Raw genomic sequence first — 27,818 nt, 5'->3', positions numbered from 1 at the left:
TGTTCTTTTTAATGTGTTGTTGGATTCTGATTGCTAGAATTTTGTTAAGGATGTTTGCATATATATTAATCAGTGATATTGGCCTGTAGTTTTCTTTTTTTGTGGCATTTTTGTCAGGTTTTGGTATTAGGGTGATGGTGGCCTCATAGAATGAGTTTGGAAGTTTACCTTCCTCTGCAATTTTCTGGAAGAGTTTGAGTAGGATACGTGTTAGCTCTTCTCTAAATTTTTGGTAGAATTCAGCTGTGAAGCCATCTGGACCTGGGCTTTTGTTTGCTGGAAGATTTCTGATTACAGTTTCAATTTCTGTGCTTGTGATGGTTCTGTTAAGATTTTCTATTTCTTCCTGGTTCAGTTGTGGAAAGTTATACGTTTCTAAGAATTTGTCCATTTCTTCCACATTGTCCATTTTATTGTCATATAATTGCTGATAGTAGTCTCTTATGATTCTTTGTATTTCTGTGTTGTCTGTTGTGATCTCTCCATTTTCATTTCTAATTTTACTGATTTGATTTTTCTCCCTTTGTTCATTGATGAGTCTGGCTAATGGTTTGTCAATTTTATTTAACCTTTCAAAGAACCAGCTTTTGGCTTTGTTGATTTTTGCTGTGGTCTCTTTTGTTTCTTTTGCATTTATTTCTGCCCTAATTTTTAAGATTTCTTTCCTTCTATTAACCCTGGGGTTCTCCATTTCTTCCTTTTCTAGTTGCTTTAGGTGTAGAGTTAGGTTATTTATTTGACTTTTTTCTTGTTTCTTTAGTTATGCCTGTATTGCTATGGACTTTCCCCTTAGCACTGCATTTAAGTATCCCACAGGTTTGGGGTTGTTGTGTTTTCATTTTCATTCGTTTCTATGCATATTTTGATTTCTTTTTTGATTTCTTCTGTGATTTGTTGGTTATTCAGCAGCATGTTGTTCAGCCTCCATATGTTGGAATTTTTAATAGTTTTTCTCCTGTAATTGAGATCTAATCTTACTGCATTATGGTCAGAAAAGATGCTTGGAATGATTTCAATTTTTTTGAATTTACCAAGGCTAGATTTATGGCCCAGGATGTGATCTATCCTGGTGAAGGTTCTGTGTGCACTTGAGAAAAAGGTGAAATTCATTGTTTTGGGGTGAAATGTCCTATAGATATCAATTAGGTCTAACTGGTCTATTGTATCATTTAAAATTTGTGTTTCTTTGTTAATTTTCTGTTTAGTTGATCTATCCATAGGTGTGAGTGGTGTATTAAAGTCTCCCACTATTATTGTGTTACTGCTAATTTCCCCTTTCATACTTGTTAGCATTTGTGTTATGTATTGTGGTTCCTCTATGTTGGGTGCATATATATTTATAATTGTTATATCTTCTTCTTGGATTGATCCTTTGATCATTATGTAGTGGCCTTCTTTGTCTCTTTTCACAGCCTTTGTTTTAAAGTCTATTTTATCGGAGATGAGTATTGTTACCCCTGCTTTCTTTTGGTCTCTATTTGCGTGGAATATCTTTTTCCAGCCCTTCACTTTCAGTCTGTATGTGTCCCTTGTTTAGAGGTGGGTCTCTTGTAGACAACATATATAGGGGTCTTGTTTTTGTATCCATTCAGCCAGTCTTTGTCTTTTGGTTGGGGCATTCAACCCATTTACGTTTAAGGTAATTATTGATAAGTATGATCCCATTGCCGTTTACTTTATTGTTTGGGGTTCAGGTTTATACACCCTTTTTGTGTTTCCTGTCTAGAGAATATCCTTTAGAATTTGTTGGAGAGCTGGTTTGGTGGTGCTGAATTCTCTCAGCTTTTGCTTGTCTGTAAAGCTTTTGATTTCTCCTTCGTATTTGAATGAGATCCTTGCTGGGTACAGTAATCTGGGCTGTAGGTTATTGTCTTTCATCACTTTAAGTATGTCTTGCCATTCCCTCCTGGCCTGAAGAGTTTCTGTTGAAAGATCAGCTGTTATCCTTATGGGAATCCCCTTGTGTGTTATTTGTTGTTTTTCCCTTGCTGCTTTTAATATTTGTTCTTTGTGTTTGATCTTTGTTAATTTGATTAATATGTGTCTTGGGGTGTTTTGCCTTGGGTTTATCCTGTTTGGGACTCTCTGGGTTTCTTGGACTTGGGTGATTATTTCCTTCCCCATTTTAGGGAAGTTTTCAGCTATTATCTCCTCAAGTATTTTCTCATGGTCCTTCCTTTTGTCTTCTTCTGGGACTCCTATAATTCGAATGTTGGAGCATTTCATATTGTCCTGGAGGTCTCTGAGATTGTCCTCATTTCTTTTAATTCGTTTTTCTTGTTTCCTTTCTGATTCATTTATTTCTACCATTCTATCTTCTACTTCACTAATCCTATCATCTGCCTCCATTATTCTACTATTTGTTGCCTTCAGAGTGCTTTTTATTTCATTTGTTGCATTATTCATTATATATTGACTCTTTTTTATTTCTTCTAGGTCCTTGTTAAACCTTTATTGCATTTTCTCAATCCTTGTCTCCAGGCTATTTATCTGTGATTCCATTTTGCTTTCAAGATTTTGGATCATTTTCACTATCATTATTCGGAATTCTTTATCAGGTAGATTCCTCTTTTGTTTGGTTTGGTGGGTATTTATCCTGTTCCTTTACCTGCTGGGTATTCCTCTCTCTCTTCATCTTGTTTATATTGCTGCATTTGGGGTGGCCTTTCTGTATTCTGGCAGTTTGTGGAGTTCTCTTTATTGTGGAGTTTCCTCACTGTGGGTGGGCTTGTATGGGTGGCTCGTCAAGGTTTCCTGTTTAGGGAAGCTTGTGTCAGTGTTCTGGTGGGTGGAGCTGGATTTCTTCTCTCTGGAGTGCAATGAAGTGTCCAGTAATGAGTTATGAGATGTCAATGGTTTTGGAGTAACTTTGGGCAGCCTGTATATTGAAGCTCAAGGCTGTGTTCCTTTGTTGCTGGAGAATTTGCGTGGTGCCCTTGTGTGGTGCTTGGTTTCAGTGTAGGTATGGAGGCGTTTGATGAGCTCCTACCGATTAATGTTCCCTGGAGTCAGGAGTTCTCTGATGTTCTCAGGATTTGGACTTAAGCCTCTTGCTTCTGATTTTCAGTTTTATTTTTACAGTAGTCTCAAGACTTCTCCTTCTATACAGCACCATTGATAAAACATCTAGGTTAAAGATGAAAAGTTCCTCCACAGTAAGGGATACCCAGAGAGGTTCACAGTTACATGGAGAAGAGAAGAGGGAGGAGGGAGTTAGAGGTGACCCGAATGAGATGAGGTGGAATCAAAAGAGGAGAGAGCAAGCTAGCCAGTAATCACTTCCTTATGTGCACTCCACAGTCTGGACCACTCAGAGATGTTCACAGAGTTATACAGAGAAGAGAAGAGGGAGGAAGGAGACAGAGGTGGCCAGGAGGATAAAAGAGGGGAATGAAAAGGAGAGAGACAGATCCAGCCAGTAGTCAGTTCCCTAAGTGTTCTCCACCATCTGGAACACACAGAGATTCACAGAGTTGGGTAGAGAAGAGAAGGGAGAGGGAGGAGACAGAGGCAACCTGGTGGAGAAAAAGGAGGGTCCAAAGGAGGAGAAAGTAGTCAAGCCAGCAATCTCACTCTCAAGTAAAAATGGGTACTGAAGATTGGGTTTTTGAAGGTATAAAATTGATAACAAATACCAAAAAACAAAGATTAAAAATCTAGAGTAGAGGTTGGATTTTCAAGAATACAATATTAAAGACAAGAAGAAGAAGAAGAAGAAGAAAAAAAAAGTCACAAGAATTATTAAAATATATATATATGAAGTTTGCTTTAAAATTGGGTCTTTTTTTTTGAAAAGTAATAGTAGGTTATAAAAATGAAAATTAAAGGAGTAATAGAGGATTTAAAATTTTTTTTAAGTTAAAAAAAGGAAAAAAAAAAAGAATGATCATAAAAATAGTAAAAGATATCTAGGACTTTCTCTGGTGGTGTTGTGGGCAGTGTGAGGTCAGTTCATTTTCGGATAGTTCCTTGGTCTGGCTTATGTTTCTCAAGATCTATAGGCCCCTTCCTATATAGTCAGGACTAACTACAGGGTTTTAATCTATTGCACCTGTCACTTCCAAGGCGGTTCCCTCTGTTTTAGTTTCTTCTGTTTGCTGGTCTCTTCAGTGTCTGATTTCCGCCCTGACACAAGGGGGGTGGTGGTGGACACTTTCTTTAGGCTCACTTGTTCAGTCGCACTGTGGGGAGGGAGGGATGCTGCAAAGAAATAACACTGGCATGTGCTCACAGTGTCTCAGCCACACTGGGCCTGCCCCCACTCATGGTGCACACAGCTCAGGCTCTAGGTAGCTCCACTGGGAACCTTCTGAGGCTGGCTCTGGGCTGCATGCACCCTCCCAGTCTAAGCTGCTCAGATTCAGGCACTCAGGTAGTCCTCAGAGGCGCAGACTCGGTTGGGCCTGCATTTTGTGCCCTTCCCAGGTCCAAGTAGCTCAGGTGTTTTGCGAGCACAGTCGCTGCGACTTATCGCCTCTCCCATCCCTGATGCTTGGTTTTCTGAGGGTACAACTGGCACACCTTCTCAGGCAGATGATGACTGCCCAGAACCCCAAGAAGTCTTAGTTAGCAAAGGAGCCTGCTTGCCATTTGGTAGATAATGTCTCTCAGGCTGCGATTGCCTCCTTCCGGCCCTTCTGGCTGGCTGTCACCAGAGGGGAATGGTCTGCAGCTGGCTAATTCTGTTCTGTCCTTTGTTCTGTATGTGGTTCTGGTGGTGTCTTATGTTACAGCTTTTCGCGTGGTAGCTATCCCACAGTCTAGTTTGCTAGCCCAAGTTAGTTCATTCTGGTTACCCTCAGGGCATTTGGGCCGGATCCTTAAAAAGAAATGCAGCCCACGCCTCCCTGCCTAGCCCCCGCTTGTTAGTGACAGATACAGGTGTCTGTGCTGCTTCTCCGCTGGGGGAGTTACCGCTGGGCTCGTAATCTGTGGGGTTTAATTATTTATTTATCTTTCCTCCCTGTTATGTTGCCCTCTGTGCTTCCAAGGCTCACCACAGACTTGGCAGCGAGAGTGTTTCCTGGTGTTCGGAAACTTCTCTCTTTTTAAGACTCCCTTCCCAGGACAGAGCTCCCTCCCTACCTCTTTTGTCCCTTTTTTTGTCTTTTATATTCTTTTCTACCTCTTTTTGAAGACAATGAGCTGCTTTTCTGGGTGCCTGATGTCCTCTGCTGGCATTCAGAAGTTGTTTTGTGGAATTTACTCAGTGTTTAAATGTTCTTTTGATGAATTTGTGGGGGAGAAAGTGGTCTCCCCATCCTATTCCTCCACCATCTTAGGACCGCCCCCAGCCATATGATTCTTATCTAATTTTGGAGATAAATGGACTTCTCTGGGAAATTCTTAATTGCCCAAGAATTTTAAAAGAGTGGTTATCATTATATGAAAAAGTGAAAGTGTTAGTTGCTCAGTTGTGTCTGATATTTTGTGACCCCATGGACTATCGTCCTCCAGGCTCCTTGGTCCATGGGATTCTCCAGGCAAGAGTACTGGAGTGGGTTCCCATTCCCTTCTCCAGGGGATCTTCCTGACCTAGGGATTGAACCAGGATCTCCTGAATTGCAGGCTGATTCTTTACTGTCTGAGTCACCAGGGAATCACATATGTATAATAAATATTATAATTTATATGAAATGCTACTTGATATGAGAAGCAGTGTTGTCAACTAGGAGCCACATGATATAATGTATGCCAGGTATTTTGCAATAGTTTGTGTTTAATGAAGCATTTAAGTACTTAATAAATATTTGAAATAAGTATTTCAAGAATATTTGAAATAACAGTATAGGATAATCAGCTCAGTTTAGTCACTCAGTGGTGTCCAACTCTTTGTGACCCCATGGACTGCAACACACCAGGCCTCCCAGTCCATCACCAAATCCGAGAGTTTACTCAAACTCATGTCCATTGAGTCAGTGATGCCATCCAACCATCTCATCCTCTGTCATCCCGTTCTCCTCCTGCCCTCAATCTTTCCCAGCATCAGGATCTTTTCAAATGAGTCAGCTCTCCACATCAGGTGGCCAAAGTATTGGAGTTTCAGCTTGAACATCAGTCCTTCCAATGAACACTCAGGACTGATCTCCTTTAAGACAGACTGGTTGAATCTCCTTGCTGTCCAAGGGACTCTCTAAAGTCTTCTCCAACACCACAGTTCAAAAGCATCAATTCTTCAGTGCTCAGCTTTCTTTATAGTCCAACTCTCACATCCATACATGACTACTGGCAAAACTATAGCTTTGACTAGATGGACCTTTGTTGGCAAATAGTGTCTCTGATTTGTAATATGCTGTCTAGGTTGGTCATAACTTTTCTTCCAAGGAGCAAGTGTCTTTTAGTTTCATGGCTATAGTCACCATCTTCAGTGATTTTGGAGCCCCCAAAATAAAGTCTGCTTCTGTTTCCACTGTTTCTCCATCTATTTGCCATGAAATGATGGGACTGGATGCCATGATCTTAGTTTTCTGAATGTTGAGCTTTAAGCCAACTTTTTCACTCTCCTCTTTCACTTTCATCAAGAGGTTCTTTAGTTTTTCTTTGCTTTCTGCCATAAGGGTGGTGTCATCTGCATATCTGTTATCGATATTTCTCCCAACAATCTTGATTCCAGCTTGTGCTTCATCTAGTACAGCATTTCGCATGATGTACTCTGCATATAAGTTAAATAGCATGGTTCAGTATTATATTAATCAAAATGCAAAATAAGTAGTAAAAGACCAAGAATACATGATTACTGCATTTCTTTCCCTCCTTTAGTTCGCCCTTCTCTAGAAGAATTAAAAGTACATCAGGAAAAAAGTACACACATAAAATTGAATGTAAGCCTTTTCTGTTAATCTCACTAATTTGAACATTAACTTTCTACTTATATAGATGTTAACTCCTCTGCATCATCTAGTGAAAGTCAAAACAGTTCATCTCTGCCTCTAATGCTCCCTTTCTGTCTCCCATTCCCACCCCTTCTGCAAATTTGAGTAAGCATACTTCCTTTCTAGGATGGTATTATCCTAATTAAGCTTCTATATGTTAGTCACTCCTTAGTTGTATCCAACTCTGCAAGTGTATAGTCCATGGAATTCTCTAGGGCTGAATACTGGAGAAGGTAGCCTTTCCCATCTCCAAGGGATCTTTTAATCTCAGGGATCAAACCCAGGTCCCCCGCATTGCAGGCAGATTCTTTACCAGCTGAGGTACCAGGGAAGCCCAAGAATACTGGCATGGGTAGCCTATCTCATCTCCAGTGGATATTCCTGACCCAGGAAACAAACCAGGGTCTCCTGCATTGCAGGTGGATTATTTACCAACTGAGCATTCAGGGAAGCCCAGCTACTGTATAACCTTGATAATTATTTCCTGGATTTTGTCAGTTCTCTGAAAACTACAAAAAATTATTTAGGGGGAAAGAGAACATTATTTATTCACCAAATATTTGCTTGTGCGCCTGTTTATGTATCATGTATGTGTTTGGAATTGAGTTTCAAACAATTCAAGGAGGCCTTGGTAATCAGGAGCTATGGTGAATTGTTTTCATTAGGGAGAGGTTAGATGTCTTAATAACTGCTCTGAAAGTTCACTTCCTGAAGAAAGATAGTAACAATATATTGTATATTTATCATATATGTAAACATAAGAGGCACAACAGCAATAGCACAAAGAATGAGAGGAAGAAATTGGAAATATATTTTTATTAATTCTTTACACGATATATGGGATAGTATAGTATTATTTGAAAGTAGACTGATTAATTAAAGATGTGTATTGTAAACACTTAAGTGATGACCAATGCAGTTTTTAAAGTGATATACATAAAAAACAGTATGTTCTCAAAAACTGCACAACTAATTCACGGGAAGGCAAAAAAGGAAAACAAATGGAAAAAATGATAACTGGGAAGATGACAAATTCTAATCAGTCATATTAATAATCATATTACATACACAAAATCTAAACACACCAATTTAAAGAGAGAGGTTGTTAAATCATATTAGATACACAAGATCTAAACACACCAATTTAACGACAGTAAAGTATGGACCAATTATATGTTGCCTACAGGTAACCTATTTCAAAATAAGGCATGTATAATTTATAGGTATCAGTTCAGTTCAGTTCAGTCACTCAGTCGTGTCCGAGTCTTTGCAACCCCATGAATTGTAGCATGCCAGGCCTCCCTGTCCATCACCAACTCCTGGAGTTCACCCAGACTCACGTCCATCAAGTCTGTGATGCCATCCAGCTATCTCATCCTCTGTCGTCCCCTTCTCCTCCTGCCCCCAATCCCTCCCAGCATCAGAGTCTTTTCCAATGAGCCAACTCTTCGCAGGAGGTGGCCAAAGTACTGGAGTTTCAGCGTTAGCATCATTCCTTCCAAAGAAATCCCAGGGCTGATCTCCTTCAGAATGGACTGGTTGGATCTCCTTGCAGTCCAAGGGACTCTCAAGAGTCTTCTCCAACACCACAGCTCAAACGCATCAATTCTTCGGCGCTCAGCCTTCTTCAGAGTCCAACTCTCACATCCATACATAACCACAGGAAAAACCATAGCCTTGACTAGACCTACCTTAGTCGGCAAAGTAATGTCTCTGCTTTTCAATATACTATCTAGGTTGGTCATAACTTTTCTTCCAAGGAGTAAGCGTCTTAATTTCATGGCTGCAGTCACCATCTGCAGTGATTTTGGAGCCCAAAAAAAGTCTGACACTGTTTCCGCTGTTTCCCCATCTATTTGCCATGAAGTGATGGGACCAGATGCCATGATCTTCATTTTCTGAATGTTGAGCTTTAAGCCAACTTTTTCACTCTCCTCTTGCAGTTTCATCAAGAGTCTTTTTAGTTCCTCTTCACTTTCTGCCATAAGGGTGGTGTCATCTGCATATCTGAGGTTATTGATATTTCTCCCAGCAATCTTGATTCCAGCTTGTGTTTCTTCCAGTCCAGTGTTTCTCATGATGTACTCTGCATAGAAGTTAAACAAGCAGGGTGACAATATACAGCCTTGATGTACTCCTTTTCCTATTTGGAACCAGTCTGTTGTTCCATGTCCAGTTCTAACTGTTGCTTCGTGACCTGCATACAGATTTCTCAAGAGGCAGGTTAGGTGGTCTGGTATTCCCATCTCTTTCAGAATTTTCCACAGCTTATTGTGATCCACACAGTCAAAGGCTTTGGCATAGTCAATCAAGCAGAAATAGATGTTTTTCTGGAACTCTCTTGATAAAAGATATACTATGAAAACCTCAATTAAAATTAAGCTGGTATAGCCATGTTTATATTGAATATAACCTTCAGAGCAAGGAACATTATCAGAGATAATTATCAAAATCATGATAAAATTTCCATTCTTCAGTCTAAATACTCATGCACCAAACTTCAGTGTCAAAACATATGAAATATGTTTATACCTAAAATAAACAAACAAAAAAATAAGCATACTAAGTGTGATCAGAATGGGGAGAGATTGGAACTCTTACATTGGTGGGAATAATTATAACAGTGCAATCCATTTGGAAAACCATGTTTCAGTTACTTAAAAAGTAAAGCATACATTTCTAATATGATGCAGCCATTTCATGTTTAAGTGTTAAACTAAAAGGATCTAAAGCATTTATCTGTATCAAGACTTGTACACAGACATTCATAGCAGTTTTATCTGGATTACCAAAGCTTGGAAAAAATTTATATGTTCATCAGCATCCGAATGGGTTAACAAATTTCGTGGAATACTCTAGAGTAGTAAAAGAAATGAATTGCTTTTACAAGAAACAGCATGGAATCTAAAAATAGTTTAGTGGAAAAAAGCAGCCAGAAAAAAAAAGAAGAGTATCTAATGTCTTCTTCCTTTTGTATGAAATTCTAAAACTGCAAAAAATGAAAATTCTGAAAAATGAAAACTGATCTACAGTGACAGAATACTTATTAGTGTTTCCGGGGTCGGGGTAGGGGGATCGGAGAGAAAAGGAAAGATATACCATTTGAATGCAAAGCTCCAAAGAATACCAAGGAGAGATAAGAAAACATTCCACAGCGATCATTGCAAAGAAGTAGAAGAAAAAAATAGAATGGGAAAGACTAGAGATCTCTTCAAGAAAATTAGAGATACCAAGGGAACATTTCATGCAAAAATGGGCTCGATAAAGAACAGAAATGGTATGGACCTAACAGAAGCAGAAGATATTACGAAGAGGTGGCAAAAATACACAGAAGAACTGTACAAAAAAGATCTTCACGACCAAGATAATCACAAAGGTGTGATCACTCACACTCACCTAGAGCCAGACATCCTGGAATGTGAAGTCAGGTGGGCCTTAGGAAACATCACTATGAACAATGCTAGTGGAGGTGATGGAATTCCAGTCGAGCTATTTCAAACCCTAAAAGAAGATGCTATGAAAGTGCTGCACTCAATATGCCAGCAAATTTGGAAAACTCAGCAGTGGCCACAGGACTGGAAAATGTCAGTTTTCATTCCAATCCCAAAGAAAGGTAAAGCCAAAGAATGCTCAAACTACCGCACAATTTTACTTGTCTCACATGCTAGTAAATTAATGATCAAAATTCTCCAAGCCAGGCTTCAGCACGAGAGCCATGAACTTTCAGATGTTCAAGGTTGTTTTAGAAAAGGCAGAGGGACTAGAGATCAAATTGCCAACATCTCCTGGATCGAGGATAAAGCAAGAGAGTTCCAGAAAACCATCTATTTCTGCTTTATTGACTATGCCAAAGCCTTTGACTGTGTGGATCACAATAAACTGTGGAAAATTCTGAAAGAGATGGGAATACCAGACCACCTAACCTGCCTCTTGAGAAACCTGTATACAGGTCAGGAAGCAATAAGTAGAACTGGACATGGAACAACAGACTGGTTCCGTATAGGAAAAGGAGTACATCAACGCTGTGTATTGTGACCCGGCTTATTTAACTTATATGAAGAGTACATCATGAGAAACACTGGGCTGGAGGAAGCTGAAGCTGGAATCAAGATTGCCGGGAGAAATATCAATAACCTCAGATATGCAGATGACACCACCCTTATGGCAGAAAGTGAAGAGGAACTAAAAAGCATCTTAATGAAACTGAAAGAGGAGAGCGAAAAAGTTGGCTTAAAGATCAATATTCAGAAAACGAAGATCATGACATCTAATCCCATCACTTCATGGCAAATAGATTGGGAAACAGTGGAAACAGTGGCTGACTTTATTTTTCTGGGATCCTAAATCACTGTGGATGATGATTGCAGCCATGAAATTAAAAGACACTTGCTCCTTGGAAGGAAAGTTATGACCAAACTAGACAGTGTATTGAAAAGCAGAGACATTACTTTGCCAACAAAGGTCTGTCTAGTCAAGGCTATGGTTTTTCCAGTAGTCATGTGTGGATGTGAGTTTCTTAGTAGAAAGCTGAGCAGTGAAGAATTGATGCTTTTGAACTGTGGTGTTGGAGAAGACTCTTGAGAGTCCCTTGGACTGCAAGGAGCTCCAACCAGTCCATTCTAAAAGGATCAGTCCTGAGTATTCATTGGAAGGACTGATGTTCAAGCTGAAACTCCAATACTTTGGCCACCTGATGCGGAGAGCTGACTCATTTGAAAGGGAAAGATTGAAGGCAGGAGGAGGAGGGGATGACAGAGGATGAGATGGCTGGATGGCATCACTAACTCAATGGACATGAGTTTGGGTAAATTCTAGGAGTTGGTGATGGACAGGAAGGCCTGGCTTGCTGCAGTCCATGGGGTTGCTAAGAGTCAGACATGACTGAACAACTGAACTGAACATTGTACATGTGTACAACTTATTATTTGTAAATTATTCTCCAAAGTGTAAAAACGAAGAAACAAACAAAACCCAGTTATTGAAACTTTTCTCAGTGCTTCATGTAGACCTAAGGCATAAAGACATGTGGGGCTAGGGCTTGAACAAATCTAAGTAATTGATAGCTCAGTAATTCAATTTTATTGTTGGGGTCAGTTTGCCATCAATACTCACTCTTTCTTTAGCATGAGTTCTTATCCAGAGAACTCTACATGTACAGGGTTGTTTTTTTTTTTTTTTAATTTTTTTATTGTGATTAAAATCATATTATATGAAACATACTATAATCTTTTAACCATATTTAACTTTTTAGTTCAGTGGTTCTGAGTTCATTTACATAGTTGTGCAAATCTCACCGTCATCCATCTCCCAAAGTTTTCACCTTCCTAAACTAAAATTCTGTCCCCATTAAACATTAACTACCCATCCCCCTAATCCCCCTACCCTCCCACTCCCATCCCCTGCCCCCAGCATCGACCAGAACACTTTCTGACTCTTGTGAATTTGGCTATTCTAGGTATCTTGTGTAAGTGGAATCAATCAGTATTTGTTTGTACCTAACATATATTAGAATGCATTTTTAAGGATAAATTAAAATATATCTTATAAACAGATTGTACCTTTATTTTTCCCCCTCTGCTATATAATAGGTCCTCTCCAGTCATCTGCTTTACATATAAGAATGTACACAGAAATCCCTTGCATTCCTATACATTAACAATGAGAAACCTGAAAGAGAAATTAAGGAAACAATCTCATTCACCATTGCAATGAAAAGAATAAAATACTTAGGAATAAATCTGCCTAAAGAAACTAAACACCTCTATATAGAAAACTATAAAACACTGATGAAAGAAATCAAAGATGACACAAATAGATCGAGAAATATACCATGTTCATGGATCAGAGGAATCAACATACTGCAGTATACTACCCAAAGCAATCTATAGATTCAATATGATCCTATCAAGCTGCCAGCGGTTTTTGTGACAGAACTAGAACAAATAATTTCACAATTTATATGGAAATAAAAAAAAAAACTTGAATAGACAAAGCAATCTTGAGAAAGAAGAATGGAACTGAAGGAATAAAACTGCCTGACTTCAGACTATACTACAAAGCTATAGTCTTCAAGACAGTATGGTACTGGCACAAAGATAGAAATATAGATCAATGGAAAATACAAACCAACAACAAAAAAAAAATAGAAAGGCCAGAAATAAATCCCCATACCCATGGACACCTTATCTTTGACAAAGGAAGCAAATATATATAATGGAAAAGGCAATCTCTTTAACAAGTGGTGCTGGGAAAACTGGTCAACCACTTGTAAAATAATGAAACTAAAACACTTTCTAACACCATACACAAAAATAAACTTAATATGGATTAATGATCTAAATGTAAGACTGCTGCTACTGCTAAGTCAGTTCAGTTGTGTCCAACTCTGTGAGACCCCATAGACGGCAGCCCACCAGGCTCCCCCATCCCTGGGATTCTCCAGGCAAGAACACTGGAGTGGGTTGCCATTTCTTCATCCAATGCATGAAAGTGAAAAGTGAAAGTGAAGCCACTCAGTCATGTCCGACTCTTCGTGACCCCATGGACTACAGCCTACCAGGCTCCCCCAACCATGGGATTCCGCAGGCAGGAGTACTGGAGTGGGGTGCCATTGCCTTCTCCTAAATGTAAGACTGCTACTGCTGCTAAGTCACTTCAGTCGTGTCCGACTCTGTGCGACCCCATAGACAGCAGCCCACCAGGCTCCCCCGTCCCTGGGATTCTCCAGGCAAGAACACTGGAGTGGGTTGCCATTTCCTTCTCCAATGCATGAAAGTGAAAAGTCAAAGTAAAAAGTCAAAGTGAAGTCGCTCAATCATGTTTGACCCTCAGCGACCCCATGGACTACAGCCCACCAGGCTCCTCCGTCCATGGGATTTTCCAGGCAGGAGTCCTGGAGTGGGGTGCCATTGCCTTCTCCTAAGTGTAAGACCAGAAACTTTAAAACTCCTAGAAGAAAACACAGGCAAAACACTCTCTGACATACATCACAGCAACATCATCTATGACGCACCTCCCAGAGTAATAGAAATAAAGGCAAAAATAAACAAATGGGACCTAACTAAACTTAAAAGTTTTTGCACAACAAAGGAAACTATAAGCAAGGTGAAAAGATAGCCTTCCAAATGGGAGAAAATAACAGCAAACAAAGCAACTGACAAAGAATTAATCTCAAAAATATACAAGCAGCTCATGTAGCTCAATACCAGAAAAATAAACAACCCAGTCAAAAAATGGGCTAAAGAACTAAACAGACATTTCTCTAAAGAAGACATACAGATAGTTAACAAACACATGAAAAGATGCTCAACGTCACTCATTATCAGAGAAACGCAGATCAAAATGGCTGAGGTACCATCTCACACTGGTAAGAATGGCTGCTATCAAAAAGTCTACAAACAATAAATGCTGGAGAAGGTGTGGAGAAAATGGAACCCTCTTACACTATTGATGGGAATGCAAACTAGTACAGCTACTATGGAGAAGAGTGTGGAGATTCCTTAAAAAACTGGAAATAGAGCTGTCATCAGTTCAATTCAGTCACTCAGTCATGTCTGACTCTTTGTGACCCCATGAATCGCAGCACGCCAGGCCTCGCTGTCCATCACCAACTCCTGGAGTTCACTCACCTCATGTCCATCGAGTCCGTGATGCCATCCAGCCATCTCATCCTCTGTCGTCCCCTTCTCCTCCTGCCCCCAATCCCTCCCAGCATCAGAGTCTTTTCCAATGACTCAACTCTTAGCATGAGGTGGCCAAAGTACTGAAGTTTCAGCTTTAGCATCATTCCTTCCAAAGAAATCCCAGGGCTGATCGCCTTCAGAATGGACTGTTTGGATCTCCTTGCAGTCGAAGGGATTCTCAAGAGTCTTCTCAAACACCACAGTTCAAAAGCATCAATTCTTCGGTGCTCAGCCTTCTTCACAGTCCAACTTTCAAATCCATGCATGACCAGGAAAAACCATAGCCTTGACTAGACGGACCTTTGTTGGCAAAGTAATGTCTCTGCTTTTGAATATGCTATCTAGGTTGCTCATAACTTTTCTTCCAAGAAGTAAGCATCTTTTAATTTCATGGCTGCAGTCACCATCTACAGTGATTTTGGAGCCCAGAAAAATAAATTCTGACACTATTTCCACTGTTTCTCCATCTATTTCCCATGAAGTGATGGGACCGGATGCCATGATCTTCATTTTCTGAATGTTGAGCTTTAGGCCAACTTTTTCACTCTCCAATTTCACTTTCATCAAGAGGCTTTTTAGTTCCTCTTCACTTTCTGCCATAAGGGTGGTGTCATCTGCATATCTGAGGTTATTGATATTTCTCCCAGCAATCTTGATTCCAGCTTGTGCTTCTTCCAGCCCAGCATTTCTCATGATGTACTCTGCATAAGTTAAATAATCAGGGTGACAATATACAGCCTTGAAGATGTATGAGCTCTATACAGTCAACAAAAACAAGACCAGGAGCTGACTGTGGCTCATATCATGAACTCCTTATTACCAAATTCAGACTTAAATTGAAGAAAGTTTGGAAAACCACTAGACCATGGTATGACCTAAATCAAATCCCTAATGATTATACAGTGGAAGTGAGGAATAGATTTCAGGGACTAGATCTGATAGAGTGCCTGATGAACTATGGAATGCGGTTCATGACATTGTACAGGAGACAGGGATCAAGACCATCCCCATGGAAAAGAATTGCAAAAGAGCAGTCTGGGGAGGCCTTACAAATAGCTGTGAAAAGAAGAGAGGTGAAAAGCAAAGGTTAAAAGGCAAGATATAAGCATCTGAATGCAGAGTTCCAAAGAATAGGAAGAAGAGATAAATAAGGCTTCTTCAGCAATAAGTGAAAAGAAATAGAGGAAAAGAACAGAATGGGAAAGACTAGAGATCTCTTCAAGAAAATGAGAGATACCATGAGAACATTTCATGCAAAGATGGGCTCGATAAAGGACAGAAATTGTATGGACCTAACAGAAGCAGAAGATATTAAGAAGAGGTAGCAAAAATACACAGAAGAACTGTACAAAAAAGATCTTCACAACCCAGATAATCACGATGGTGTGATCACTCATCTAGACCCAGACATCCTGGAATGTGAAGTCAAGTGGGCCTTAGAAAGCATCACTATGAACAAAGCTAGTGGAGGTGATGGAATTCCAGTTGAGCTGTTTCAAATCATGGAAGATGATGCTGTGAAAGTGCTGCACTCAATATGCCAGCAAATTTGGAAAACTCAGCAGTGGCCACAGGACTGGAAAAGGTCAGTTTTCATTCCATTCCCAAATAAAGGCAATGCAAAAGAATGCTCACACTACCACACAATTGCACTCATCTCACATGCTAGTAAAGTAATACTCAAAATTCTCCAAGCCAGGCTTCAGCAATACATGTTCTGTGAATTTCCTGATGTTCAAGCTGGTTTTAGAAAAGGCAGAAGAACCAGAGATCAAATTGCCAATATCCTCTGGATCATGGAAAAAGCAAGAGAGTCCCAGAAAAACATCTATTTCTGCTTTTTGACTATGCCAAAACCTTTGACTGTGTGGATCACAATATCCTGTGGAAAATTCTGAAAGAGATGAGAATACCAGACCACCTGACCTGCCTCTTGAGAAATCTGTATGCAGGTCAGGAAGCAACAGTTAGAGCTGTTATATGACCCAGCAATCCCACTGCTGGGCATACACACCAAGAAAACCAGAGTTGAAAGAGGGACATGTACCTCAGTGTTCATCACAGCACTGTTTACAATAACTAGAACATGGAAGCAACGTACATGTCCATTGGCAGATGAATGATTAAGAAAGCTGTGGTATATATACACAATGGAATATTCAGTTCAGTTCAGTTCAGTCGCTCAGTCATGTCCAACTCTTTGCGACCCCATGAATTGCAGTACGCCAGGCCTCCCTGTCCATCAGCAACTCCCGGAGTTCACTCAGACTCACGTCCATAGAATCCATGATGCCATCCAGCCATCTCATCCTCTCTCGTCCCCTTCTCCTCCTGCCCCCAATCCCTCCCAGTATCAGAGTCTTTTCCAATGAGTCAACTCTTCACATGAGGTGGCCAAAGTACTGGAGTTTCAGCTTCAGCATCATTTCTTCCAAAGAAAACTCAGGACTGATCTCCTTCAGAATGGACTGGTTGGATCTCCTTGCAGTCCAAGGGCCTCTCAAGAGTCTTCTCTAACACCACAGTTCAAAGGCATCAATTCTTCAGTGCTCAGCTTTCTTCACAGTCCAACTCTCACATCCATACATGAGTACTGGGAAAACCATAGCCTTGACTAGAGAGAACTTTGTTGGCAAAGCAATTACTCAGCTATTAAAAAGAATTCATTTGAATCAGTTCTAATGAGGTGGCTGAAATTGGAGTCTATTATACAGAGTGAATTAAGCCAGAAAGAAAGACACCAATACAATATATTAACACATATTTATGGAATTTAGAAAGATGGTAATGATGACCCTATATGCGAGCTAGCAAAAGAGACACAGATATAAAGAACAGACTTTTGGACTCTGTGGGAGAAGGCAAGGGTGGGATGATTTAAGAGAATAGCATTGAAACATGTATATTACCATATGTGAAATAGATGACCAGTCCAAGTTCAATGCATGAAATAGGGCACTGAAATCTGGTGCACTGGGACAACCCAGAGGGATGGGATGGGGAGGGATGTGGGAGGGGGGTTCAGGATGGCGGACACATGTACACCTGTGGCTGATTCATGTTAATGTATGGCAAAAACCGCCACAATATTGTAAAGTATTTAGTCTCCAGTTTAAATAAATTAATTAATTTTTTAAAAACAGAGTGTACATACATTAGTCCCAGTCTCCCAATTTGTCCCATCCCCACTTGGTGTCCATACATTCTCAGCATCTCTGTGTCTAATTCTGCTTTGCAAAAAGGTATTTTTTTCAGTTTCTGAAACCTCCAATCGATCATTATGCTGGAATGTATAACATGTATATTTCTGTAGTGAGACTTTGTACAGTTCATTTACTTGGAAAAATGAGAAATATTAATAGGCATTTTAGGGGGTATTGTTCAATGAATACAGAATTAGAGATCATATGACTTGCTTCTAAATTCCTCTCTACAACTAACTATAACTTCTGGTTCAAAATTTCACCTTTGATGTATCTATATACACACCTACAAAAATAAAAAGCTAAATAAATTCTAAGAATGTTTCTAATTCTAAAAATGTTTGATTCAATAGCAATAAATATTTATACCCCACTGTATCCCCCCCCTTGTACTAATTATTGAAGATAGGTAGATACTGATTTCTCTCAGTAAGTTTAGTTTACTGGAGGAATCAGTAAGCAAATCATTTTAATACAATATGTTTTCTGCAACTACGGACATCAGTGCAGGGTGCTTTAGGAACACAAAGGAAAGAATGATTATTCTGGAGTGCAGAGGACTCTTGTTAGTTATTTTCCCATTATCCACTGCCTCTTTTCCACTTTCCAGAATGTTTCATTACAAATCTTCCTTGATTTATGATGGGGCTATATACTGATATACCCACTGTAAAAAAAAAATATATATATCTTGAATTGAAAATGCATTTAATAACCTAAGCTACCAAACATAACTTTGCCTAGCCTAATGTTAAACGTGCCAAGAAAATTTACATTAGCCTGCTATTGGGAAAAAGTATCTAACACAAAGTCTGTTTATAATAAAGTGGTGAATGTCTCATTTAACTTATTGAATGCTCTACTGAAATGAAAATTGGGATGGTTGTGAGTATCAGTTGTTTGCCCTTGTGAACACTTGGCTGACTGGGATCTGAAGCTCTCTCCTGCTGCCCAGTAGTATTATGAGAAAGTATTATAGCATATATTTATAGCCTGGGAGAAGATAAAAATTCAGAATTCAAAGTATGGTTTCTTCTGAATGTAAATTGCTTCTGCACCATCATAAAGATGAAAAATCATAAGTTGAACCATTGTTAAATTGGGAATCATCTCTATACCCAGATGGCCTTGTCATTCTAGAGAGGTTGATTCCAGACACATCCAAAATACAGCCTGAGTTTGTCCAATCAAAAATCTCAGAACTTGTGTTGAGGATTTTGAAATACACATGTAATGAATCAAGGATAGGAATCATGTTATTTATATTCTAATTTTCTCTCTGAACAATACTCTACCAATAATGCAGACATATCCTCGATACATCTCCATGGTTAACTTCTTTTTGATATTTATCATAAAGCATTTGATTCTGGTCCTCATTTTTCTTACCTGGATAGCATATTCATCTTGAACAAGACTAGGGTATGTACACAGGTCTCTCACTGGTTCTGACCGAATCCTTAGCCCTCTAACGTCACCTTCCTGGTATGGGCCACTTCTACTTGACTGTATGAAGTGAAAATGAAAATGAGATGGTTCTTAATTAAAGACTGGAATACCATCAATAACAGTTGGACCTGTGTGGCTGACAAGCAATAGATGTCAATTATATAGACTAAAATGAGGTACCAAATCTAACACCTGAATACTGTGCCTGTTACCTGAGACTGTGCCTAGTATATATATTGAACTTAATTTTAGAGTCTTTTTAAAAAACAAATAACTTGTAAAGGATGAAGTATGTTTTATTCATGGATTTGAAGAAAGAATTAGAAGATTAAATAAAAATATAATGTTCTCAGAGAGAAGAAAATATTAAGTGTGTTAAGTTTGGGGAATTTCCTGATGGGGCAGTGGTTAGAACTCAGTGATTTCACTGCTGGGGCCTGGATTTAATCCCTGATTGAGGAACCAAGATCCCACAAGCTGTGCATCTTGGCCAAAAAAAAAAAAGAAAGAAAAGTAAATTTGTGTAACTCAGAGAGTTAATTATTTGATCCCTTACTCTCTAAAGGAATATTTATTTTCTGTAACTGATCTCATGGGGAATAAAGTATCACTTTCCAGTAGTTCAAGGAAATTCTTATTAAAGCTTCCTTATTCTGTTTACGTGGTAACTTCTCTACCACATTTTGTTATATCAGTATGACCTGATGTTATATGTGCTTTTTCTAAAAAAATATATACGTATTTTAGATAGACTGATTTTCATTTTTTAAAAAAATTGCATTTAAGGTGTATCTTTCTAATATGCAATTCCACCATTAATTTTTAAATGTTTATTTTTCATTTAAAATTTCCCAATTATTTTATATTTCTGTGGCATTCATTGATGCTTGTTTACCTTTTAAATGAGAGAGATCACATATTTGGGTATTATTTAAAGGAGATTAATATGGGCTTCGAAATCTCCATGGGGACACAATATGTTCCCCATGATTCATTTTCTAGAAATGGAGGAAAGAAAAACAGTTTCCATGGAGATACAAAGGTGAGCTAAACAGAAGTGGCCTTGAGGGCATTGACATCCATAAACACAGACAATTCTTCATTCTTCTTGCAAAATCCCAAATATATTTGAAATGCTTCTGAATTCAACCTAAAATGACAATAAGTGACTTCATTAAATATAATTTTGTATCTTCTGAGGAATTAAAAACATATTAGGGTTTGTCATCTAATAATGAAAAGGTAAATATAAAAATAGTCTAGGAAAAAATTCTTTGAAAATAAAATAATTAAGTTCAAGGTTTACAATGGGGAAAAAGATGCAATAAGACACCCGTGAAATGACAATATGTCATTGCTTTTTGGAATTAAAAAAGTTTCTTAGTGGATTTTATCATATAATTTTTTTTTAAATTAGAAGACCACCAAACCGGTACATATTCATTGTTCTCATGTAAGAATCTCTACACAAAACCTTTTTCCTTCACATTTGCCATTCTGTAGATCCAGGAAATCAATATTCAATTTGCTAGTAGTTTTTTTTTTTTTTTTCCTGCTGAAGTAGAAGCATTAATTCCTTTCTTATTAGATTTATTCTTGGTTTAGGTAAGGAGATATCGTACTCTGTGCTTAAGTACAATTGATAACTGTATCATGTGTTTAGCACAGCTTAACAAAAGAGAACAGCACACAGGATAGAAAAGACTAGGTTCCTATTCTACCTCATTAATGAGTTTATAGAAAAGATATATTGAGTACAGTTATATGCCTAGTTGGAGAAGGAAATGGCAGTCTACTCCAGTACTCTTGCCTGGAAAATCCCATGGACAGAGGAGCCTGGTAGGCTGCAGTCCATGGGGTCTCTAAGAGTCGGACATGACTGAACAGCTTCACTTTCATTTTTCACTTTCCTTCATTGGAGAAGGAAATGGTAACTCACTCCAGTGTTCTTGCCTGGAGACTCCCAGGGCCAGGAGAGCCTGGTGGGCTGCCGTCTATGGGATCGCACAGAGTTGGACACGACTGAAGCGACTTAGCAGCAGAAGCAGCAGCAGCATATGCCTAGTACTGTGCACAAGTTTAAGACTATAGAAATAAAAAATATTTTATCTTTCCATGGGAATTTCAAGGGAGCAATTACAAAGCAACATTATAAATGCCACAGAGGAGGTATGAATAGGTAATGGTGAGAGCACTTAGGGAGGGGCTCCTGTCTTGGCCAAGACAAAGGTGAGGCGATGTGACACTTGTGTTGAGCTTGAATCAATGTCAGAAGTAACCAAGCAGGTATGGGAAAGAAGACACTATACAAAGCACCAGGAGCTAATCCATGAGCTAAACTGAGCTAATCTGTGAGCTAATCCGAAACATTAGGATAATTGCAACGTAAGTGCTTCACCATGACTGGAAGGATGAGAATAGGTATGGAAAATGCTAGAAGAATAGGTAGAATGTAGAGCAAGAAAATTTTTGAAGGCTTCTATAAGCTATGCTTGGATTTAAAGCAAACTGATATGATTGGAGGTGGGTCCTATAAACGAGCACACTGAGGGCTGTATTAGGGAGATAATGGAAGCCAATGAGACCATAAGCAGAGAAACCAATTAGGAACCAATTTATTTTTTTAAAGAAAAATAAATATCAAGTGAGTGATTCATATGAGTATATTCAAGATCCATCTTGAAAAAATACAAATATTTTATACTTTGAAAGAAACTTCTGATTTTATGGATACAGGCCTCACTCAGTTGATTTTGTATCAAATAGATTGATCTAAGGCAGAGATTGCAAAGTGGCTCGTGAGTCTTATTTGGTCCAACCGTGTGCCTGCTCACTCTGTGTTTAAAGTAACTAAGTTTAAATGCCTTTAGATTCAATACATAATTTAAACCCATTTTGCCACAGTCCCCACCAGTCTTTAATGTTATTCATTTCAAATATTGAAGTTACCATCATGACACTTTGAATCACATAAATTTGTAAGCCCTCATTTAAACTGTCTCTGATTATTAATTTTTGAATGCATCATAAGTTTGTGTGCATTCTCTTGATTTATTTATCTTTTACTTATATATTCTTCCAGCTTTTATAGTCTTTTTTAATCATTTTGACTTATCTTGAACTTTCCAGTGAATTTAACTTTGAACTTTTTTATGAAATTATTTTAAGTATTTTCTCCCTAAATGGATATGTTTTACTAGATTTAATATGTTTGAAATTATTTGACAAATTTTGCTACATTTTAAGACTAGATCTTTATTATTATTATTATTTAAATATAGAAATGATTTCTTTCTGCATAATCTAATATATCCTGTTGGGATATATTTATTAATAAATAATAAAGCATTTTCTTTGGTAATTTATTTTGACATGAAATAATACCATTTTCTAGTTCTAAGTTTATTTCTATATATTTTTTGTTACTGGACTTCAATGTAAATACAGTAGTCATATCTATATATCATATGTTTTATTATCTTTTTTTCCATTTATTTAGCCAATGCATGAGCTTGAATTAGTGCATTTTTTTAAACTAGCTAAAGTGTTTTTAGCCTTTTGCCAGTATTTCAAGAATTTTTTGATAATTTAAAAGCTGCATACTTATGAATGTAAATGCTTATTGCAGTTATATAGAATAAGACGTTGAGATTATCAATAAAACTATTATTTTTTTTGAAACCTAATTACCTGGGACTAATCTGAAGGTATATTTCTTAACTGAGTGATATAGCAGGAGACTGAGAATAACAATTGCCATTGTACACTAAAAATAACAAATATTCAGTATTTGCAATGTATCAAGCACTATGCTAAGCATTTAAATGGGATGAACTGATTTAATGTTCATAATAATATTAAAATTACTTTTACAAATAAGAAAATCAAGGCACAAAGTGTTTAACTGACCTCGCTAGTAAAATATAGCTGGTAAGTGATTAAGTTTGGGATTTGAACCCAAATAATTAGAATTAGAGTGAATTCATATGATGAGACAAGGGAATTAGTCTTCTGTATGTTATATAATAGGAGCTCCAGCTATCAACATTTGTGGATTTGATACCACATGGCATGAGAAAACATTATTATAGAAATTTTCTAATACATGCAAAAGAGCAAATGCCTGTGTACCCATCACACAGCTTCAAAAATAATCCTCATATTCTCAATCTTGTTTCACCTATACTCCATCCATGTCCGCTCAAAAAGGTGGATTATTGTAAAGAAATTCAAAATGCTGTAGTATTTTATAGTTAAAAGAGCAGGGCTCTGTGAGCTCTGTGAACATAACCATAGTATCATAAAAATGAGAAAAGAAAAAAGGTTGTTAATGTCATTAAATATTCAGTCAGTTACATCATATGCTTTGACTTGCATGGGCACTTTCCTAAGCCTTGAAAAGCAGCATGAAATTATTTTTATATTTCTGAAATTTATGGAAGATCTGTTAGAATCATATTTTTGTGAGATTTTAATTTCTAGTGCCTGGCCCAGTGCCCAATTCATGAAATATATGCTGACATTAATTTCTTTCCTTTAAAACATGGTGGAGAAGGAAATGGCAACCCACTCCATTATTCTTGCCTGGAAAATTCCATGGACAGAGGAGCTTGGTGGGCTCCTTGAGTTTGCAAGAATCGAACATGATTTAGTGACTAAACTACCACCAGCACCACCAAAACATGGAACAAATATATCCACTATTGGTTTTCATTATGTTTTAATTTCTCCGTTTAGTTTCTAGCATCATGTTTTAGATTTTTAATACTATAAGCCACCTTCCATATATTATTAAAAGTATAAATAATGACATTAACTGTTCAATTGGTTACTTACCTTAAAGACGTTTTCATACCAATGTTAACACCATCAGTTTTATTGAAATGCTATGTTTGCCATCACTTACTCCTCTGACAACTTCCTTCCATTATCTTTCATCGTTCTAAACATTTGAGATTCTTTCTAACTTGATTGGAATAGGTTAAAGGAAACTTACTTCTTAGCATAAGTGGCACATTATACTTCAGGTTTTGGAAAGGAGCCTTCTTACTTCTAAATGAAATGCCAGGCATTCTGAACTGTATGTCACCCACTCTCTCAGTATCACAGAGATAAGGTGCTACAAATATTACCTCAGTACCAAGTGGCACCTATGAAAGAAAATCTGCGGGGGCGCTGTATTAATTCCTAGAATTTCTAAACGTATGTGTGTGTTGTTTTGAGCTCCAGTTTTCCACTAGAATGAGCCAAAGTGAAGTACATTAGCTGGGATAACCTAATAAAAGCAGTTGACAAGAATGAATAGAAGGAAATGGGGAAAGAGGGTCCACAATAATGAATTTCCTAGCACACATCAGACAACTTAATTTTGTGTAACTGGCTGTCATGTGTGTCTTGAATCTTCTAGACAGCCCTGAAAGGAAGACATTACCTCTGTTTTAAGGCTGTGCAAAGCGAGATTTACTTGCTCAGAGTGATAACCAACAGATGATGCTGTTCCAACTTTAAAATGTTTGCTTTTACCATCATACTGTTATTAATCCCAGAGATATTATCTTACTGTTTTATAGAAACAAAATAAGATACAGAAAGTTACTTTAAGGTATTATAAAGTATTTTACATCATTGGGAGAAATAATTATTTTTTTTTAATCAACTGGATTGGTTTAGTTGGCTATCCATTTGGAAAAAGATAAAATTTGTCTCTGTTTCACATTGTCTAAAAAGTAAATAGAATAATCCTTAAAAGCAGACACAGAATGGAAAGTATAAATATCATAGTAGGGAAAACTTGTCTAGCAATGATGTAAACCCCAGAAACCATAAAGGATAAGATCAAGAGATTTGGTCATATAAGCTTTAAAAAAATTAAAGATTAAAGACACTATTAACAAAGTTAGAGGGGAAAACTGGGAGAAACATTTATAGGCCATTTGAACAGAAAAAGTCTCATACTTTCACTATAAAAAAAAGGTATAAAATTTAAAAAAAAAAGCCTAGACAAGAAATGACACTAGATAAAGAGCAAAAATTCATGTGAAATACAATGACTAAAAAAAATCTAATAAAATAAATAGTTTAAAATGCAAATAAAACAGGGCTTTCCCCCATCTATCAAAGTGTAAAATATGTTCAAACATTTATTAGCATTATCTTTGGGGATTACTACATTTATGAATCTACTCACATATAAAATAATGGTATATATTTTATATGGTCACTTGTAAAGACAGTTCATGATATATGCTTTGCCTGTACCTAAGCAAGTTGAACAATTCCATTGTTTTGGTAGAAAAATCTAACAAAATTTTCTGTATTTATCAATTCATCTTCCTATTCATATTTATAGCTATGAGATTAAATAAAAATATGCTTCAGTTCAGTTCAGTTCAGTCGCTCAGTCGTGTCCGACTCTTTGCGACCCCATGAACCACAGCACACCAGGCCTCCCTGTCCATCACCATCTCCCGGAGTTCACTCAGACTCACATCCATCGAGTCCGTGATGCCATCCAGTCTTCTCATCCTCTGTCGTCCCCTTCTCCTCCTGCCCCCAATCCCTCCCAGCATCAGAGTCTTTTCCAATGAGTCAACTCTTTGCGTGAGGTGGCCAAAGTATTGGAGTTTCAGCTTTAGCATCATTCCTTTCAAAGAAATCCCAGGGCTGATCTCCTTCAGAATGGACTGGTTGGATCTCCTTGTGGTCCAAGGGGACTCTCAAGAGTCTTCTCCAACACCACAGTTCAAAAGCATCAATTCTTCAGTACTCAGCTTTCTTCATAGTCCAGCTCACATCCATACATGCTTATATAATAAATATATATGTATAGAATTGTATAGATATAAAAATAAAATAAGCTATGGATACCTCTAAGTCTCATACTGGAAAAAGAAAGATTTTTTCTTATTTTTATAATATATCTGTAACATTAAGAAAAAATAGGATTATAAGTGAAGTTTTAGTCATCTTTTAAATGTAATGACCATCTTACTTTTATCAGAAGCAATTAATAATATAATGATTTCAAATGTCTTTTGTAAATTGAAATTACAAACTTCTTACAAACTAGGAATTTTAGTGTATTAATTAGGACAATGCTTGGGGCTTTAAAAATTCCTTAAAAGATTTTGATCACAATTATTACTTATGATGATGGGAAAAAAAGAGAAATGTCCAAATTAGAACACTAATACAATGTCCCAAGTGCAACATACATGTTTTAAAAGATAAGAATACAGGTTGTTAAAACCAAAGAAAATGCCTCCAAAATATTAATAATAAAAACATAGACTTCAAGATAGCATGTATCTATGAATTCAGCTCTGATCCTTTTATGTGTGGATGGATTTACATTGGTCACTGATATAAACTGGAATAATTGCACTTGTCAGAAAAATCAGATCTGCACACATTATCGCAATATTAGAACAGTGGTTCCTAGTGAAAGGAAAAAAGGAACTGTCATGGGGAAGTGGTGAAGGGATTTATTTACATTGACTAGAAATGTAATTTATGAGGAGAATGCATTCATATGTTAACTTGTATAATTGAACTGTAGAATAAAACAGTAATTTTGAGAGGCTTTTGAGGGTTATCACTAGTTCTTTTCAGCCAAGGGAAGTTCCTGAGAGGACTTAGCACTGAGGCCTGTCAGGAGTGTTCAGAGAGGCAGGGGATTGGCCTTTAGGCCCTGTTCGGGATATCTGCATGGCAGAGCATAGACTCCATTACAGTTCAGTCACTTCATGTAAGCTCTCTGAGCAGCTACTTCAGGATTCTGGGGGAAATGTCTAAGAGGGTGGGTGGTGCTATGTCTATAAACCCCACAACTGAAGCACGTCTCCAGCCTGCAATGAAAACGTGCCATCTCCCTTTACACTCTTCTAGGTTACCTTCACTTTCAGAATCTTGATGCTCTAAGTGGCTTACTTGGGAGTGTGACATAGACCTTCTACACTAGGGCTCTGAGTCTTTGCCATGTCCTTTTCAGGCTCCTAAACTTTTCTATTCAACTTCAAGTTTAAGCAAAGTAGTACCAAAAGATACTCAACTGGTTCACATTGGTGCAGAAAACATTAGTGCCCTCCTTTGGTAATGGAAGCTTTATCTTCTCCTGATGATCAAAATCGTGATCCCTGCTGAGCTGGTGAGGCTTGCCCTTGCCCACTAATCCCTTGGCACAAAGAGCCAAGGTACAAAAGAAGCAGCTGTAACATAAGGTTTGGTGGGACTTTTGTTGAATCCCCAGAATCCCCTTTAAGAACTAAGACTTATAAACCTCTAAAGCTGAGATTATCAGGATTATAAATACACAGATAGAATTATAGATATATGTGTTATTGTGTGCATTTGTATAAATATACATATTTTATAGATTTTATGTGTATATATTTTTAAAAATAGACTCCAAAGTCTCAGGCTTGATCTTTGACCTGGGATCCAAGACTCCAGAAGTCGTTTGTTATGGCATTCAGTTCAGTCACTCACTCGTGTCCGACTCTTTGGGAACTCCCCAACTCCCGGAGTTCACTCAGACTCATGTCCATTGAGTCAGTGATGCCATCCAGCCATCTCATCCTCTGTCGTCCCCTTCTCCTCCTGCCCCCAATCCC

Source organism: Budorcas taxicolor, chromosome 7 (assembly GCF_023091745.1).
Source record: "Budorcas taxicolor isolate Tak-1 chromosome 7, Takin1.1, whole genome shotgun sequence".
NCBI lineage: Eukaryota > Metazoa > Chordata > Mammalia > Artiodactyla > Bovidae > Budorcas > Budorcas taxicolor.
The sequence above is the reverse complement of the archived record's forward strand: the minus strand, read 5'-3'. Positions refer to the sequence as shown.